This window comes from Hyperolius riggenbachi, chromosome 12 (assembly GCF_040937935.1).
Source record: "Hyperolius riggenbachi isolate aHypRig1 chromosome 12, aHypRig1.pri, whole genome shotgun sequence".
Classification (NCBI taxonomy): domain Eukaryota; kingdom Metazoa; phylum Chordata; class Amphibia; order Anura; family Hyperoliidae; genus Hyperolius; species Hyperolius riggenbachi.
In genome coordinates this window covers 237055072-237075222 of record NC_090657.1, presented here as the reverse complement: position 1 = coordinate 237075222, position 20151 = coordinate 237055072, and the positions used below count along the sequence as shown (strand labels likewise).

General features: G+C 45.2%; 1 protein-coding gene across 3 annotated transcripts in view; it reads left to right on the top strand.

Annotated features, from left to right (window-relative positions):
* Positions 1-20151, top strand: part of COX10 (cytochrome c oxidase assembly factor heme A:farnesyltransferase COX10) — a 1230266-nt gene that overhangs the window by 171134 nt on the left and 1038981 nt on the right. For all 3 annotated transcript variants that reach the window (XM_068263380.1, XM_068263379.1, XM_068263381.1), the window contains one exon: positions 12465-12682. The gene's annotated coding sequence lies outside the window, so the exon portion shown is untranslated. The remainder of the gene's footprint in view (positions 1-12464; positions 12683-20151) is intronic.

Sequence of the window (20151 nt, the reverse complement as noted above, 5' to 3'; positions counted from 1 at the left end):
ATGAGGGCAGCCATCTTTTTGGTTGAAAGGAGGAGACACAGTTCCAACTGTCCTGTGCTCTGATCACCCCTCCCAGTTGCTAGGCAACATGAATAACAACATAGGAAATCCCATCATGCTCTGCACAGCATCAGGGAAAAAAACCTGGGCTTTTTTTCTTTGATGGGCGGAGCTTTGCTAAAAATGCAGCTAAAAATGATGCTTTGGTAAGAAAAACAAAGTTCTGATGCTGTGAAACTGTTAAAGAAACACCAAGCCTTTTCAGTGCTGCCGAGCAGATTTTTAGTCTGAAGGTTCACTTTAAGGAAAAGGAAGTGATGTTTGACACGCTACACACTCGGGAAGGGAGAGGAACTTATAGAGACAAGAGCCTTAGAATGGAATCCACAGGGATCAAGAATAAGGGGACGTCCTCGAAAAACACGGAGAAGATCAGTGGAAAAAAAAAATAGAAAGATGAAAAAAACAGGGAAGGAGATCAACAGCAACAAATAGATCTCAATGTCAAAATCCCAATATTATTACTCGGCTTGTGAAGAAGAGACTCAGATAGTAGACGGCGTTCAGAATAGAGGTTACTCCTTATTCCGACCCATCTCTGAGTGTCCTTAACAACTCCTGAATGCCATAAACCGTTACGATCCTCCGCATGTGTCGTGCTGTCCGTGGAGACCAGCGCTGCCATATGGTTTCATAATTCCTGTTACTTTATATCTTCCAAGTGCTGAAACCTTGATTCATAGACCAACGACCCCAATGATCCTAAAGTGATAAAACAAACCACATTGGTTGAGTAAAAAGGAATTGCAAAGAAAGAGACTTCATATGAAGAAAGCAATCTTATCTGCTTGTCCTCCTATTCATGGACAGCATGTCCTAAGTTGTAAATTGTAGAGGTTTTAGAATTCACTGAAGAATGCTCTTATAAAGGGCCTGGAGCTCCACGGTAATCTTCACTGTTAATATTATTATTGAGATAGACCAGGCCAGATTTATAGTTTTTACACCCCTAGGCCAACTTTCTTGCAGCTCCTCTTCCATGTGTAGCAACCCCCTCCTAATTCTTGTGCAGCCCCCTCTAACCTTCGTGTACAGCAGACCCTTCAGTTACTGTATATACAGATCCCTTGCCTTGAGCAGCAACAGCTCCCTATGTCCATGTGTTGTACTTTATCTGCAGCTTCCATATTCCATTTGCAGCCTCTTCTTCAATATTCAGCAATTCCTCTTTTATGTCTAGGTGCCCCTTTGCCAGCTGCTGCCCAAGGCCTGGGCCTTTGTGGCGTTTCCAGAAATGGGGGAGATGTAGGGGAGATGCCCATGGACAGCCGGTGATACCTGCCCCAGCCATACGGAAGGTCTCACCTCAAGTTTATTGACGGAGGTCATGTGAGACAGGGGAGGTCTGTTGTCACAGGGGGAGGGGCTCACCCAAACATGAGGCCTACAAGGTAGCAAAATTCAGATAATTCTGTCCTTACAGGTCTTAATTTACAGGAAAGTGCAACAGGCACATCATAAAGTAAGTGCATTGCAGATGATTATTCACTAAGCACTTAAATGGGCACTGTAGTGACGTATAGTAGAATCCAAACAGTAGAATGCAGCAACTTATTCAGGATACCCACTTTTTCGGTAATTTTCTTGGTTTTAGCATCAGAAACACTTCCTATATCTTTACCAGGTATATTTTGTAGCGGCCTCAGCACTCTCAATAAACATTCTGCAGAGCTGTACCTGACAGGACTAAAGACATTGCTATGTGATAAATTTCGATTGCAACAATGGCCAAGCATTAACTTAAAGCGGACCCAAACCAAACATTTTTTTAATTCATAATATTTAGTTGCACCACTCTGACACATACAAAGATAAATAAACACTCTTTCAAGTCTATGAGCATTTCAGTGCATGCTTTTCACCCTTCTCTTTTCATAACTAGGGTTATACAGGTGGCAGCCATTACTTCTCAGCTTAGTAGGAGGTTTTAGACCATGGGTGTGTTTGTCATCAGCTACCCTCCTTCACAGGGGCGTCGTCTATGTGAAATCTCACACAAGCTGAGATCACCTCCCCTGTGACATCATCAGTAGCAGCCTGTGTTTTGTTTTTTATCTCCTCCACCAGTCTGCCGGATTCTGTCCCGGCAATATGAAAGGAAGGGAGGGGTTCCTCCAATAAATGTAAACTATTTTATATTTGTCATCATGCAGCTGAAAAAAGGCTGCTTTTTATTATTATAAGTTAGATAATAGATTTTATTTCTGAAATCTTGTATTTTTAATTTGGGTCCACTTTAACAATAAATGCATATTGTAACAAAATAAGCAATTTTATTCATTGTTATTTTCCTTACAGTTCCTCTTTAAAACCTACTTATTCATGCAACTATCTTATCAACCAATCCTGTGGCAGCAGTACGATGAATAACATGATGCAGATTACAAGACTGGAGCGTCAGTGAATGTTCCCATCGATCACCAGTATGGGAGGATTTTGTCTATTGGTGCTAGACTTGCTGGTTTCAGTATTTCTGTAATGCTAGGTACACACGATGCATTTTTTCGGTTGATTTTCTGGTCGATTTCCTGCTCGATTCTCCTATCTTATCTATTTCCATACATTTATGAGAAATCGACAAGAAAAACGATTGAAAATAATATTGGACATGATGGAAATTATCTATTGAACCTTCTATCTAACACAAAATTTATACAAAATTGATGTGTACCTAGCATAACTGCCTTTCTTCTGAAATTCCCATGCACGTCTAGAGTTTACTCAGCAAGGTACGAAATACATCCAGTGAGCAGCACTTCTGCAGATGCCATGTTACTAAGAGAGGTCAGAGGGAGAATGGACAGACTGGTTCGAGTTGACAGACTAAAGGGTAGCTCAGATGGCCACATCTCACTCCCAAAAGTTCAACACACTTGGCAGATTATTTCTCAACATTTATGTAACCCTTCCAAAAATAATTCTGATGTCTGGTCACTGAAATATACTACACTGTGTCGGCTATGATATAATCAGTAGATCTACCACAGCCCATACCCCTCCCCCGACCCCCCCCCCCCTTCCCTTCACCACCACCAACCAATCAAAACAACTTTTTAAATCTGAGGATAGATCAATACAGATCTGGAGGTGCATAGGGTAGATGGCCTCAGTTCTTCAAAACACTCATCATCTTGCCAGCCCGGTGAGTAGGTGCATTGTCCTGCATAGTGAGGACAACTCTCCTCAGCTTCCACCTCCGATTTTCATTCAACCCTTCCTTTAAGTGGAACATCAGGGTAGAGCAGGATTCTGAATTCCGGGTTTATTCTTTATAATATAGTCAACCATTTAAATACTTTCTGAACCCCCAAAATGGGACTGAGACCTTTCCTACTCATTTTTTGCCATGCCTGTCTTTGGCCATGTAGAATCTATGAGCCACCACTGGAAAGGACTGTTTGGTCTCTGGATCACAGTGGGGTAACCATGCTTCAGCTACAGCAATGGTTTTGGGAGTTGACCCTGTTGAAGACCTTCCAGTTCTTCTTACATCTTCAATTTTATAACCTTCACATTGAATGTAATTTCTTCACAGACGTGTGTTTCGGGTTCTTGTTATCAGTTTTTGAGCAGTTTCTTTTGCAGGAACTAGAATTTCCTGATGGCCCAGAGTCCAGCATTTGAAAATTCCACACTTCTCATTGACACGGCTTTCCAGAAAGGATTTGAAACAATTTCCACACGTTAGGGCTACAGTCTTGCAGTTTACGATATTGTGCTTCTGTGTGTAAACCCTACATGTTTCGTCATCAAATGAGTCATCGAGGCAGCAGCTTACAATGTAAAATAAAACCCTGGCTCCAGCAGGGGCGCTGTTGAGGCTCTCCGCACGGAGATAGGCGAAAATAGCCGATCTCCGTCAGGTCCGCTTTACCGCACAGGAGACTTGCGCCTGCGCAGTAGAGCGGCCCGACGGAGATTGGCTATTTTCGCCTATCTCCGTGCAGAGAGCCGATCCTGCGCTGGAGCCGGGGAAGGTAAATATTTACATTGCAGCCATTCTGGGGAAACCAGGGAGGATTTTACCGCCGCCGTGGGACCGAGGAGGACAGGGGAAGCCTCAATAGGATCCGGAGGCTTCCCCCACCCGAGGTGAGTACCCGCAGGGGAGGTTTTCTTTGTTACAGGTTTTCTTTAACTGTATTCTGTAAAAGTCTACAGAGGTATAGTACAACAATGCTTACATTGCTTAACTGTTTTTTGGGCTTGACACAAGCAAGCATAAAAACATAGATGGGATAGACCAAACTGTGCTCCATATTGTTGAGGAACGTTTTACTGCTATACCTGGGGTCCTCTAGACCTCCACGGCCTCGCCTTGACTGCGTGACAATGTTGAGATTCGCATGCAGAGCTTACTGTATTAAACAGGCACGACCAGTAATTGTCTCGAAACAAAAATATTCACACAGATGCTGATAGCTTTTTTTTCCAATGATGTCTCCAACTGTGAAGAATTTTGTCACGCCTATGAAGAGAAGAACGTCAGTTCAGCTTCACTGGAGAGCCCAGCAGGTAATCTTCACTGTGCAATTAGCTGGGTCAAACTGCCACAGCCTTACAGACCTATAACGGGAAGATGAGCCAGTGGCAACACTTTGTTTTACTGGAAGAACCCCTCAGGAACAGGGATATGCACAGCATCAGCTGCGTCACAAGACAGGAGGACAAGTAGATCTCATGCCGAGGGAGCAGAAACCAGATGAGGCACAAACCTTACTTCAGATAACGCTGTGCTTGCTGCTTTGTGAAGAACGCTATAAGGGAACTCCCAAGCTGAAGGGCGATATTTAATCTAATATTCTAGAGGCACAAACTAACCAGCAAGCTCATGGTGACCCAGAACTCATTGGAGTGTGTGAATCTAATATTCTCAATCCGACCGAGAGTAGAAGTATCGGGTATTATCCATCCAGTTTTCGAACCACATCGCCATTTTCATCATTTTAACTGTATGGTTTCCATTTGGGTGTTAGTTGTAACTTAGGGACATCTTAATTCACACTGGCAAAGTAAAACTGATTTCTATTTATTTTGCATGATTGTTTAGCAACACTTCAGGCTATTTATAAAGCTTTTCGGTGTGAGTGCAGAAGATTTAAGAAGTCTTCGATGATGGCTAGGTCAAGGTCAAAGTGGTGGAATATTAAGGCTTGTTCCCATAGTTTACATTTCCTATCTGGGCACATCTTCTCTGTATTTCCTCACTCTGCTTTGGGTTGTTTATCTGAGCAGATCAGATTGTCCCCTTTCAATGACAACACAACTCCCAGTACACCAAAACGCTGTAGGTAGGCCTTTTTCTTAATCAGAATCAGAATTGATTTCTTCGCCAAGTACAGGGAAATGTACAAGGAGTTATTTTTGGCACATACAGCACAGTAGACACAGTAGCAAAGACAGCATACATGGGTTCACAATAAGGGGGGGGGGGGGGGGGGGGTATATATGTAAAAATTACAGAAAGCAATTAGCATAAAACAAAGTTTTTGCTAGTGCATTTTATGTGGCATTTGCTAGTATGGGCTTGTGTGCAAGTGTGTGATCTCTGTTGAGGGCTAGGACAGGTTGGGGGAAAAAGTGGAGGTCCTTGTGGAGATGGTCCTGAAGCGGCGCTCCGATGGGAGTAGGTTGAGGGAACGGTTGCCTGGGTGGGAGAGATCGTTTGCAATCCTGGCCACCCTGGATTGCAGTCTGGAGGAGTACAGGAGGTCAAGAGGTGGAAGGGGGGACCCAATGATCTTCTCAGAAGCTTTGATGATTCTCCGAAGCTTGTGTTTGTCCTTGGCAGAGGCACCTGCGTACCATACAATGATGGAGAAACAGAGGATTGACTCGATGATGGCAGAATAAAAGCAAGTCAGAAGAGTGCGGGGCATGCCAAATTTTTTCAGCTGGTGCAGGAAGAGCAGCTGTTCTTGGGCCGTTTTCTGCATTTTGGAGAAATTTGCTTCCCACCTTAGGTCGTTGGAGATGGTACCCAGTAAGCGAGTGCTAGCAACTCTTGCACCCTTTGAGCCCTCAATGAGCACCAGGGGGAGTTCGGGGTGGTTGTGCCTGAAGTCTATGATCAGTGGTTTTTGCTGAGTTGAGGACAAGCTTATTGTCTTTAAACCAGTTACAATTTCTCTCGATCTCCTAGCTGTAAGCTTTTTCACCAATCTTGTCTAGGAGGCCTATGATGGTGGTGTCGTCCTCTAACTTGATCACCTTGACAGAGTCCTCTTGTGAGGGACAGAAGTTTGTGTATAGAAGTTCATGTATTGGTGCCAGAACACATCCTTGTGGAGCACCTGTGTTAGTGGTTTGCACGCTCGAGGTGATGCTGTCAAGTTTTACCACTTGGGTCCTGTTTGTAAGGAATTTCTTCAGCCAAGTGCAGAGGTTGGGATGCTTGTTGAGATGTATTAGCTTGTTGTAGAGAAGGTTTGGGCTGATAGTGTCGAAGGTGGAGCTGAAGTCGAAGAGGAGGATCCTGGCGTAGGTGTGTGGTTTGTCGAGGTTCCAGGCTAATGTTATGGACCTGGAGAGAATCAGTTTGGACGTTGGTAGAGTTTAAGGTGAGACAGGACCAGTCTTCAGAGCTTCATGACATTCGAGGTGAGGGCAATCGGTCTGAAGTCATTGAGTTCAGCAGCACCTGGTTCCTTCGGGACAGGAATGATGGCGGACTTCTTTAGGCAGGAGGAGACCTTGCTTTCCCTTAGGGAATGAGATAGCAGGGCGGTGAGGACAGGGGCCAGCTGGGGAGTGCAGGTTCTTAGGCACTGTGTGGACACCCCATCCAGACCTGGTGCTTTCCTTGGATACATTTTGAGGAGGAGTTTCTGGACCATGCCTTCATGTACAGGTAGTGGGTCTGTGAGGCCTGGGTTTGTTTGGGTAGGTGTAGCAGCGAGGGGAACAGAGTTATGGGGGACAACGTGGGCCAGGCCAGTGTTGGTGTGGATTTCTTTGAACCTACAGTAGAACCTGTTTAGAGCCTCAGCAAGCTTAATGTTGGGGGGACGCACATTTGGTGCTCTTGTAGTTGGTAGCAGCTTGTAGGCCTTTCCAGACCTCTTGCATGTTGGTTGAGCTAAGGCTCAGTCCTTTTTTGAGTTTTTTTGGAGTAGGACCTCTTTGCAGCTCTCAGTTCCTTGTTGCGGGTGTTTCTGGCTTTCTTGAACTCTTCTGGGGTACCGGACTTGTGGGCTACCTCTTTGGTTCGCGGAAGCAAGCGTAGCTTGTTGTTGAACCAAGGTTTATTGTTGGGAAAGACTCTGTAGGTCTTTGAGGGAATGCAGGTCTCCTCACAAAAACTGATGTAGGAGGTGACATTGTCTGCCCATTCATCCAGGTTGCCATTCTGGGTCACCAGGGACAAGACCAGTCCAGTATCTACAGTCAAAGCAGTCCTGTAGCTGTTTGGCCTCATCTGTCCTGAGTGTCTTGAGAACTGGTTTGGAGGATTTCTTCTACGTTGCACTGGTGAGAACAGACATTGTAAAGTTAAATAGGAAAGCTGAAGAAACAGTGTTTTTGGGACTTCATTACAGATACTCACATTATTTTTGCCTAAAGAAGCAGTTGTATCCTGCGGAACACGTTGCAAGTGGAGCTTTTGTCTAAATAAAGCTGTTTTTAATAAGACCTTTGTATCTTCCACTTAAAGGTTTATCCACTATGACCTCCCTTTCAAACTGTTTTAGTGAAGTTTACTCTTGTTGGCGCCTCTGTTTTACCTATTATTATATTGTCTATTCACATAATATGGTGGCTGCCTGACTTAAAGTGAACCTCCGGACTAAAAATCTACTCAGCAGAACTGAAAAGGCTTGGGGCTTGATTTACAAAACGGTGCTAACTTTAGCACTGGCCCTTAGCACGTCCAAACTTAGTGTAAATGTGAGAAGTAGTGATCGTGCGCAAAGTACCGCGCACAAAGTTTTGCACGCGCACTGCACAGAGCGCAGGGCGCTCCGCGCGAAGTGCCCACTAAAGCCTATGGGACTTAGCGCGCGCATAGGACTTTGCGTGCGGTACTTAGCGCACGATCTGATTGAGAAAACCGGTGCTAACCTACTTAGCACCCTGGTTAGCACGTCTAAAGACTTTAGAGGTGCTAAGTAGGTTAGCACCGCATAGTAAATCAAGCCCTTGGTGTTTCTTTAACAGTTTCACAGCATCAGAACTTTGTTTTTCTTACCAAAGCATCATTTTTAGCTGCATTTTTACCTAAGCTCCACCCATCAAAGAAAAAAAGCCCAGGCTTTTTTTCCCTGATGCTGTGCAGAGCATGATGGGATTTCCTATGTTGTTGTTCATGTTGCCTAGCAACTGGGAGAGGTGCTCAGGACACAGGACAGTTGGAACTGTGTCTCATGGCTGCCATCATGAAATCAAACATTTGCCTGTTCTTTTAAAACAGTGTGGGTAAGAGATTATATTACCTATCTATTTTAATTAACATAACTAATTTAACTTAATGACAGTATGTTTGTTTAAGCTGGAGTTCCTCTTTAAGTTCCCCGTTAAGAATGGTTGGGCGCTGGAAGAGTTTAGCAGAAATTTCTCAGTGTTCTCCATGAATCTGTCTCCTTAGACGAGCGGAAATGTCACGGCCCTGTAACTTATATACATATATATTCTGCCGCTGCCGATCCCGTTAATTGACTTCATTACACCATCACACTGCTCTGCATCCCCAAGGTTAAATTCCCGCGTTACGCTTGGAGGGAGACTTTCACTTTTTTACTAAGCTACGCAAAAATTGAAGTTTAGCAAGAATGTCTTAATCCTAATTTGACTGTCACTGATTTCCTGTCAGAAGGTGAATGTGTGGCAGCCCGTGTTTCCTTCAACTGGGTTCACTGAGAGCTCCGCTATTGATAATTGCTTCTCTCTGTACAAATATAATGATTTCTATGCAAGAACATTTTTATTTTAAAGTGAAACTTGACCTTGACTGTGGTGTGTTAGTGGATAGGTCCCCTTGTCACCTTATAGAACTAGAAAATATCTTTGCATTTTGTAAAGAGGTATGAATTTCAAAAATACATTTTTGCTCTAAAACATTAAAGAGAACCCAAGGTGGGCAAATGGGGGGCAGATGATACTCAGAGGCATGTTCTCTACCTCATAACATGCCTCTATGTCCCCACACTGCTGTTCTCTGTTCCCCCCCACCGCCACGCTATAGCCCCCCGACTCCGAGATTAGTAACAATATTTGTCACCATCTCAGAGGTAAACACAGGGAAAGGGATTCCCTATTCAAAACACGCGCCAGGGACATTCCTGCAGGGTTTCCAGAGCTGCCATTGGGCAGCACTCACTCCCTGGCCGCGCCCCCTGCCGCTCCCCTGTCTCCCTGCATGCTGTGAGAGACACACAGTCTCTCCCTGCAATGTCATGACCTATAGTTCAGCAAAATGAAAATGGGCCATTGCGGCCCACAGCAGCGGCAGAGAGCAGCAGTTTTTAAGGCTACCTGATCTGCTTAGCCCCCCGGATCAGGTACAGTACTTATTATTTTATTTTTTTGAGCCCACCTCGGGCTCTCTTTAAACACAGTGAAGAAAAAAAAAAAAGAAAACCTGATATTATGTCACGGGAAGCAATATTTACACTTACTTGAAGCTAACTGAGAACATTTCTGATGGCAGGACAAATTATCAGATTGTCTTGTAATTAATTAATTGCTGTGTGAACAAAGTAGAGCAAGTTCTCTGCTGCCCCCTGGATACAGCAGAAGCTATTCTGCATTGTTTACTATATAGCTCAAATCAATCTCATAATTTCGGCATGGCAGCCGCAATCTTATTGATTAGCTTCTAAGTAAACGCTCAATGGGCTCCATTCACAAAGCGGTGATAACCCAGTTAAAGACTTTAGGCGTGATAACCATTTTATCATGCCTAAACTCAGTTTAGGCATGATAAGTTTAGGCGTGATAAGTTTAGGCATGATAAGTTCAGATCGCAAAGTCCCGCGCGCAAAGCAGCGCCATTAAACTCTGCGACGTTTCGCGCACCAGACTTTGCTAGCGCAAAACTTTTGATCAGCTGTGCACTGCGGTGCTAACCCAGTTGGTGCTATAGTTATCATGCCTAAACTTATCACGCCTAAACTATTATCATACCTAAACTATTATCATGCCTAAACTTATCACGCCTAAACTTATCACACCTAAATTTATTACGCCTAAACTTATCACGCCTAAACTTATCACGTCTAAACTGAGTTTAGGCGTGATAAGGGGCTTTTCACCAGCATGCTAACTGTTAGCACCGCTTTGTGAATCAAGCACACTGTGTTTGCCTTTTTAATACAGAAGGTATTTGTGATAATTCAGCTTTAAGTGATTAACTGTGGTTACCCACAATGCATCACTGCTGAATATGCAAATTATCTTTATACCCCTGAAGCCAGGCTTACATCAAGAACCGCTGGTGTATAGCAGGTCTATAGCTTATTAAATTTACAGAGCCACATCAACCCAACATGCAAAAAGCTTGTTTGGGACTGTTGGTCCTCCTCAGTGCATATCAGGGATTGATATGACTCTATAGTATGGGGCTTGGACTGGAACAACAGAATACACAAACAGCGCGGGGTGACCCAAAACTACTAGGCAAGTATAGGGGACTAAAAGAGACCGAAAATAAGTTATAGGCTTGCTATACATCAGCGGTTCTGGATGTAAGCCTGGCTTCAGGGCATAAAGAGATCATTTGCATATTCAGCAGTGGTGCATTGTTGGTAACCACAGTTAATCACTTAAAGCTGAATTATCGCAAATACCTTCTGTTTTAAGAAGGAAAACTACACTGAACATTGGCTTTTTAGTAGGAGGGCTTTTTGGTCTCTTTTAGTCCCCTATACCTTCCTAGTAGTTTTGTGGGTCACCCCGAGCTTCTTGGGTATTCTGTTCATAGAGTCTTCATGAACCTTGCTGCATCCCGTTGTTCCTGCGCCATTCTTGGTTGAAGCTACGCGGCCGGCTGGGTATTTGGTACTCTTTGAGTCTCTAACGCATCCATACGTCACAAGTACGAGCTCAGTATGGATGTGCTCGTCTTTGGAACTACTCAGGGACACGATGTGTTCCAAAGGCTGTCCGAGGAGTACTAAAGACCTTACAGGTGGAATAACTTCAACTGGGGACGATGCAAGAATGAAAGGGCAGAGGGAGGACTGGGAAGGCTATGCAGCGTGCCCCAACCCTGTCCTCAAGGCCCACCAACAGTACATGCTTTGCAGGAAACCACAAACTCGCACAGGTGGGGTAATCAGTGTCTCAGCAGAGCTTATCAACTACCTCTGTGGCTTTCCACAAAACATGCACTGTTACACAGTGGGCCTTGAGGACAGGGTTCGGGAACACTCCGGAGCCTACACTCTACTTAGGTAAGTATCAAACATGTAGTGAGTTTCATTCCCTTTAACCCTTCCACTAACTTGGAAACCATTATATCTATCCATGCTGTATTTAATGCTATAGAGCACAGATGAAATTCGAATTGCGTGCCACTTTAACCACTTGACGACCGCAGTGTTAAACCCCCCCTCTAACGACCAGGCCCTTTTTTGCTGCACTGGGCTGTCTAGGCTTTTCAGCCTCCTGCACAGCCCAGCTAAGGAGCCCAGCGATTGGACTCACCTCCTTTCTTTGTCCCTAAGGGGACATGCTGCCGGAGGTTTCCGATCGCTGCTGCACTTTTTTTTTTAATGTTTATTTTATGCCTCATAGAGGCTCACTTTGGCTCCGTCCCCTCCCTTTCCTTCCTCCCTCCCCTCCGCCTACTTGATTGAACTGGATGGCGATCCGTCCTGTTCTCTGCCTCTCATAGGCATCAGCCTATGAGAGGACGGCGATCCCCAGCTAATCAGAGACCGGGGATCGCCGATCTCGTACACCACTATTGGAGACCGCAGCGCTTTACAGATGTAAACAAAGGGGACATTTACAAACAGCCTCCATGAAGCTCCGCTCCGTGAACTGGCAGGGAACGATCGCGCATGCGCGCGGCTGTTCCCTGGGAAACTGCAGCTCCAGGACTTGACGCCAATCTGCGTTAGGCGGTCCTGGGGCTGCCGCCGCCGTCACGCCCATCGGCGTTTCGTAGGTATGGCCCTGCTTCATCAGGCAATAGGGAGGAGTAGGTACACAGTACAGGTCTGTAGCTGGGCCAAGCGCCTCTGTGACATCACTGGGAGGGCGGAGTTGGATACCAATATATAGCAATATGTAGATATAGGAAGTGTTTTTGATTCTGAAACCAGGAGAATTACTGTAAAAGTGGGTGTCCTGGATATTTTACTGCATTCTGCTATATGTTATTACAGGGCCTCTTTAACAACATTCTATAGCATTACTTATTCTCTCAAAATTTCTTCACGCTATTTTTTTTTCACTTGCAGGCACAAATAAATCCCAGAATCCTCCTCTGTGGCGGTTTGCTTTGAAGTCTGCTGAGCGAGGCAACATGGCTGGACTTTGTCAGCATTCACACCACGAGAGAAGCGTTTGAAGCCGTCTGGTGTCGGACTCCATCGGTGCCAGACATCTCAGGCCTCCGCTTTCTCATTCCCGACCAGCGCTGCCGAAGCGAGGATCCCCCGCGGAATTCATTCCACAGGTATTTTTATTATTTTGGGAATGTTATGACTGATGGTGTGTGATCTGCAGTGTGTCTGCCGCTCTGAATCAACACTTTGTCATTGAGAATGTGAAACAGAATACGCACAGCGGTCCTAGGTAATGTGCACACGACAGATAGTGACAGGTCCACAAAACTCTGCACAAAATAATCACATTCTATCAACAACCATTCCGTTATCATCTCAAACATCTTACCAATAAGGGAATGGGTAGGATGGAGGCGCACAATGTGTGTTCTATTTTAGTATTTTTAAATAAAAAAATTATATAATAAAAAGAGAGGTAATTGCTTACCTCTCCAAAAGATATAGACACCAGTTCAACTGGAAAAAAACCTTTTTATTCAAAAAGCAATCTGACAATGCGTTTCACAGGTAATTGCCCGCTTCCTCAGGGCAATACAAAATGCCTTGATAGCATAGGGGATAGAGTGTAGGCGCCTCTAATCTAATTTTACCAATCAGCTTCTTAACAACCTAAGAAATTTGCATTTAAAGGTCCACTATCATAAAAAAAATTAAAATTTAAAAAAACCTAAAAACACATACAGATAAAAAAGAGTAAAATGTGCTATACATTTATTTTCTCCTATGTTGCTGTCACTTACAGTAGGTAGTAGAAACCTGACAGGTTTTGGACTAGTCCACCTCCTCCATGGGGGATTCTCCAGGCTTTCTTTATTTGCAAAAGGACTTGGTGAACGATAGTTGCTCACTCCAACTGCCAGAATAATGTGCAACAGGTAGAGTGGGCGACCTACATCTTTGTAGAGATCCTTTCCAGGGAGTTGTTTTTGTAAAGAATAAATTAACCCTCCTGGCGGTCTATTAGAAACCGCCAGGGGGCAGTGCAGCAGTGTTAAAAAAAATTTTGTTTAATCATGTAGCGAGCCCTCGCTACATGATAGCCGCTGTGTAGCGGCATCCCCCCACCCGCTTCGATCGCCTCTGGCGATCTTTGATCAGGAAATCCCATGGCGACGGGCGGGATGACGTCACCAACATCGTGACGTCAAACGGAGTCCCAATCCACCTCTCAACGCTGCCTTGCACTGATTGGCCAGGCAGCGCACAAGGTCAGGGGGGGGGGGGGGCGGCGGCGGCGATCGGCTGGTAGCGGCGGCGATCAGAATGCACACGCAGCTAGCAAAGTGCTAGCTGCGTGTTGGAAAAAAAAATTATGCAAATCGACCCAGCAGGGCCTGAGAAATCCTCCTGCGCAGCATAGCCCGAGCTCAGCTCGGGCTTACCGCCAGGAAGGTTAAATACTGAGAATCCCCTATGAGAAGATGGATGAGTGGACAACTTTTCAGTTCCATCAGATTTCTACTAACTTTTGTAAGTGACAGCAACCAATGAGAAAAGTCATTTCTATCTCATTTTACCCTGGAAGAAACATACTTCTTATGTTTTTCATATATTTAAATTTTTACAATTTTTTGCGATAGTGGTCCCTTAACCACCCTGGCGATATGATTATTTCCGGATTTTAGGGTTTTGCACCGTAAAATCAGGAAAAAATCATGCCGCCAGAATGCCTGCAGCAGCCCCAGCACTTACCTCCGTAGAATCCAGCACTGGAATTTTTCCTCCGTCCTCCAGGTGGCGCTGTAACACTGTAGTGAGAGGGCGATCTCACCAGAGTGATTCAGAGACTCCAAGGACAGTAAGGAGAATGGCTGCCGGAGCCTGGATCCCCCGGGAGGTGGGTAAAAACGCCCACTGCGTGCCATTGCTCTGCATTGAGCTCCCGGCGGCTAGCCTGAGCGTAGCTCGGGATTACTGCCTAGGAGGTTAAAGAAGAACTGTCATGATAACATAATGAATAAAATTACTCATTTTTTACAATGTTATTTTCTAATTATTTAGTCAGTGTTTGCCCATTGTAGAATCTTTCCTCTCCCTGATTTACATTCTGAAATGTATCACAGGTTACAACATCTTTAGTCCTGTCAGGTGCATCTCTGTGGAATGTTTGTTTCTGAGTATTCTGAACCCAGTGAAAATATTACCTGGTCTCCCAGAATGCTCTGGTAGCAGAATTCCGCATAGCTAAAGTGCCTAGGCTGTGACATCACTGGGAGGGCGGAGCTACATACCTACCAATATACAGCGATATACAGCGATAGGAAATGTTTCTAAGGGTGAAGCCAGAAACAAATACCGAAGAAGTGGGTATCCTGAATAATACTAGAAACTATAATTACAGTGCCTCTTTAAAGTAAAACGGCGGGTAAAACGTTTTTACCTTCTTGGGATTTGGACACAGTAAGGAAAATGTAAGATGCCAGATTTATGTTGCGTCGTGTGATTCAGTAAGTTCGGTAGAGCTTGCTGTACAGTATTCAGCTTTATTACCAGTCTCCGCTACATCACAAGTGTCAAACCCAAGGCCCCCGCGGGCCAAATGTGGCCCTCCATGCTATTTTATGTGGCCCTCGAGAGTAGGGAGGGCCCTGCCTAGGAGAACTCAAGGAGAAGCATGTGATCAGTTTGATCAGCTGATAGATTTATAAGGTTCTGATTTGCTGTGATGACTTCCTGGTTTAACACATGATCAGGACCAGCAAATCAGAACCTTACAAATCTATCGGCTGATCAAACTGATCACATGCTTCTCCGTGAGTTCTCCTAAGCAGGGCCATAACTACTCGAGAGTTTCAAATGTGCACCATTGTAAGAAGTAAAAGAGCAACAGCCCACCGCCTTCCCGTCCAGAGGAGCACGCCAGTTGTTGGGTTTCTGACCGAAACATTGTCAGGTTAAGCTGGGTGCCGCAATAACCCTCAAGACTCTCCCAGGGATCCAAAACTCTGAACCCCCATGTGGCTTGTAAAAGACATACACACCTTTCACCCAACACCATCTCCCACACATAGCAGAGTAGTGGAGTGGAGCAGCGTAATATTTTCCTGCTCCAGCGATGAATCGTGTCTCTTGTGTTCTTCCTGGCAGTCACACGCTCTATGCTGCATACCTCCTTTTCCAAAACACGTGACATGCCTCAGGAGCCGGAGGTATGTAGTACAGAGCATGTGGCTGTCAGACCAGAGGAGACCCGAAGCATGGCTGGAACAGATACATATTAAACTACTCCACTGCACTACTCTGCAGAAGGGGGAGGGGCAAACCCATTACAGTTGCTATAGTTACAAACCAATTAGTTTGAGACTGTTCAATAAACTACTATGTTTTAGACTATGTTTAAGATTTTGACCCCCTTACGTGATTGGATTTGACACCCCTGCACTACATGATCATTTTAAAGAGGTATGAATCTCAAAACTTTGCTCTAAAACGTAAAAAAAACTATTAGAAACCATAAAAAGAGACATCATGTCACTATAAGACATGTGAAGTGAGAGGAATATGGAAGCTGACATATTTTTCCTAGATTGCCTGGCAGTCCTGCTGACCCTCTGCCTTTTAGCCACAGCCCCTGAACAAGCATGCAGCAGATCAGGTGTTCTGACTGAAGTGTGACCGGATTAGTCACATGCTTGTTGCAGGTGTGTGATTCAGACACTACTGCAGCCAAAGAGACCAGCAAGACTGCCGGTCAACTGGAAATATATACGGCAGCCACCATATCCCTCTCAGTTCAGCTGTCCTTAAAACAGACATGTATAGAGTGCCTTTAGAACATTACTGGTCCACCTGTGCTGAGGCCCCCTTAGCAGTCACATGACCTTCACCGGCAGAGGTCACCTTGGTCGTCACCCCTTGTCTGTGTCTGCCCCGTCACGGTGGGGACCTGCAGTACATTAGGGCCTCTTGTGGTCTGAGGAGACCTCACCTAACTGTAAACAAATGTCATTTTCTGTATGGCTAAAAGTCAGGACCTGGAAAGAATCCAGCCGGCTCAGGACCCCGTGTCCATTCTCTGTCAGCCTCCAGCAGGACAATGTACGGTCTGATAGAAGCAGACAGCAGAGGAAGCGTCATTAGTCTCCCCGCGGAGAACCATTAATCATTATTCTGACAGTGTGTATATTTGAAAACACGGCTCCCTCCTCCGTCCTGCGCTCTCTCAGGGTACAGTAAGTCAACACGCCATCGCCAGAGCTCGCCCTGCTCGCGGTCCAGCGCACTGTCTGGGAAACACAACCGTCCATCTCCTCTCTTATTCCTCTGTGTCACTTACTATTATTATTGAGTTATAAAGTGCCAACCTATTCTGTGGCTCTGTACAGAGTAAGGAGCAAACATGGGGTACCAAATAATATAGACAATGGTATACACAACATATAATGCAGATTTGGTAGACTTATGGCCCATACTCACGGGCTACAAATGTCGCCGCAACACGCCATCGCCAGAGCTCGCCCTGCTCGCAGTCCAGCGCGCTGTCTGGGAAACACAACCGTCCATCTCCTCTCTTATTCCTCTGTGTCACTTACTATTATTATTGAGTTATAACGCACTAGCATGTTTTGTGGCTCTGTACAGAGTAAGGCGTAACTATGGGGTACATAATAATATAGACAATGGTATACACAACATATAATGCAGATTTGGTAGACTTATGGCCCATACTCACGGGCTACAAATGTCGCCGCAACACGCCATCGCCAGAGCTCGCCCTGCTCGCAGTCCAGCGCGCTGTCTGGGAAACACAACCGTCCATCTCCTCTCTTATTCCTCTGTGTCACTTACTATTATTATTGAGTTATAACGCACTAGCATGTTTTGTGGCTCTGTACAGAGTAAGGCGTAACTATGGGGTACATAATAATATAGACAATGGTATACACAACATATAATGCAGATTTGGTAGACTTATGGCCCATACTCACGGGCTACAAATGTCGCCGCAACACGCCATCGCCAGAGCTCGCCCTGCTCGCAGTCCAGCGCGCTGTCTGGGAAACACAACCGTCCATCTCCTCTCTTATTCCTCTGTGTCACTTATTATTATTATGGAGTTATAAAGTGCCAACATGTTCTGTGGCTCTGTACAGAGTAAGGCGTAAACATGGGGTACCAAATAATATAGACAATGGTATACACAACATATAATGCAGATTTGGTAGACTTATGGCCCATACTCACGGGCTACAAATGTCGCCGCAACATGCCATCGCCAGAGTTCGCCCTGCTCGCAGTCCAGCGCGCTGTCTGGGAAACACAACCGTCCATCTCCTCTCTTATTCCTCTGTGTCACTTATTATTATTATTGAGTTATAAAGCACTAACATGTTCTGTGGCTCTGTACAGAGTAAGGAGCAAACATGGGGTACCAAATAATATAGACAATGGTATACACAACATATAATGCAGATTTGGTAGACTTATGGCCCATACTCACGGGCTACAAATGTCGCCGCAACACGCCATCGCCAGAGTTCGCCCTGCTCGCAGTCCAGCGCGCTGTCTGGGAAACACAACCGTCCATCTCCTCTCTTATTCCTCTGTGTCACTTATTATTATTATTGAGTTATAAAGCACTAACATGTTCTGTGGCTCTGTACAGAGTAAGGAGCAAACATGGGGTACCAAATAATATAGACAATGGTATACACAACATATAATGCAGATTTGGTAGACTTATGGCCCATACTCACGGGCTACAAATGTCGCCGCAACACGCCATCGCCAGAGTTCGCCCTGCTCGCAGTCCAGCGCGCTGTCTGGGAAACACAACCGTCCATCTCCTCTCTTATTCCTCTGTGTCACTTACTATTATTATGGAGTTATAATGCACTAGCATGTTTTGTGGCTCTGTACAGAGTAAAGCGTAAATATGGGGTACATAATAATATAGACAATGGTATACACAACATATAATGCAGATTTGGTAAACTTAGTAATAACAATGACAAATGTATTGTGATGAACAAAATGTACGGTATATCAATTGCCAAGACCTCCCTCCATAACAATGTGGTTGCCATGACACCTTCCACTCATAGCAGGGTAGCCACTATAACCCACCCAACCCCCCACCCCCCAATGTGGCCACCATGACCCAACAGTGTGGCCAACATGACCTCTTCCATAACAGGGCAGCCTCCATGACTCCCCCCACCAATAACAGTGGGACCACCATGACTCCCTCCACCAATAACAGTGGGACCACCATGACTCCCTCCACCAATAACCGTGAGACCACTATAACATCACGGGTGTGCTGGATCTGGACCCAGCTCTTCCATCCCCCTCCAATCTTCCACCTCTTTTTGTAAGCCTAGCTATGAGCTGTTGTGAAATAATGTCATCTCAAAGAGTGCAAGGCTATAAATTACAAACTGAATATGGCAGTACAAGAACTGTAACAGTAAAAAGTGGATTTAGCCGGAGGCAACAGAGTAACAAGGCGTGAAATTAAGTTCACGATAAACCCAACGAACAAGATTACATGAGATATGGTAAGAAAAATATTTTAGCACATATTAAATGACAAGCATAGGTTGTGAAGTAGTAGTAGTCTTACATTTAATCCAACATTTCCAATCAACTTGCGGTATTAAAAATACATATTTTGTCATAAAGGGCTAGCGACATAAAATGTGGGTGTGGTGGAAGAATTGTAACAATAGTCCACCTGTCTATGATTACTGTAGAGGCTTTCTGAATGGAGAGAGATATCTGACCATTCACCAGAGTCAAGCTCGTTTTGGCGATCTCTCTCCAAGGCCAGCTTGTAAGCAGCTTGTTTACATCTCTTATTACATGACCATTGAAAGTGGTAAGGCCTGTTTCCACTAAGGCTGAATAAGCAGATTTTTCCCTCGCAGGTGAGTCGCATGTGGAAATGCTGCCTATTCAGCCTATGGCTTGCCATTTAGATCCCACGCCATTGCAATTCTGGACGGCATGCTGCAGTTTCCCCCAGCATGCAACCGAATCCCTATACCCGTGCACAGTAAGGCTAAGAAATTCTGCATGCGCCAAGTGGACTAACTGAGCACTGCCATAAGCGCCAATGCATTTCATTGGTATTTGGGCGTAGGAGTAGAATTTTGGGTACAGAGCCCACTATATTTTGGGCACCGTGGGCCCCTAAATGCTGATATTTGTATAGGCGCTATGGCAGTGCCCTAGAATTTGCATCTTTTTTTTCCTTAAGGTTATTTGTAAGGGAGGTCGTTTGTGGGGGTGGGGTTTAAGGGTTAGGTGTAAAGAAGGTAGTTTGGGGGGGGGGGGTTGAGGGCTAGGCATCAGGGATTTTTTTTTTCTGGGGGTTAAGGGTAAGTCGTCAGGCAGGTAGTTTGTGCAGGTGGGGGGGGGGGTGGTTTAAGGGTTGGGCGTCAGGTAGGTAGTTTATGCAGGTGGAGGGGGGGGGGTTGAGGGTTAAGCATCAGGCAGGTAGTTTATGCAGGTTGGGGGGGTGTAAGGGTAGGCGTCAGCAGAGCCGGGACAAGGTCCTCCAGCACCCAAGGCTGAGACACCAAAGTGCGCCCCTCCATCCCTGCCACCCCAGCTGTCACACACTGATTGCTATTAC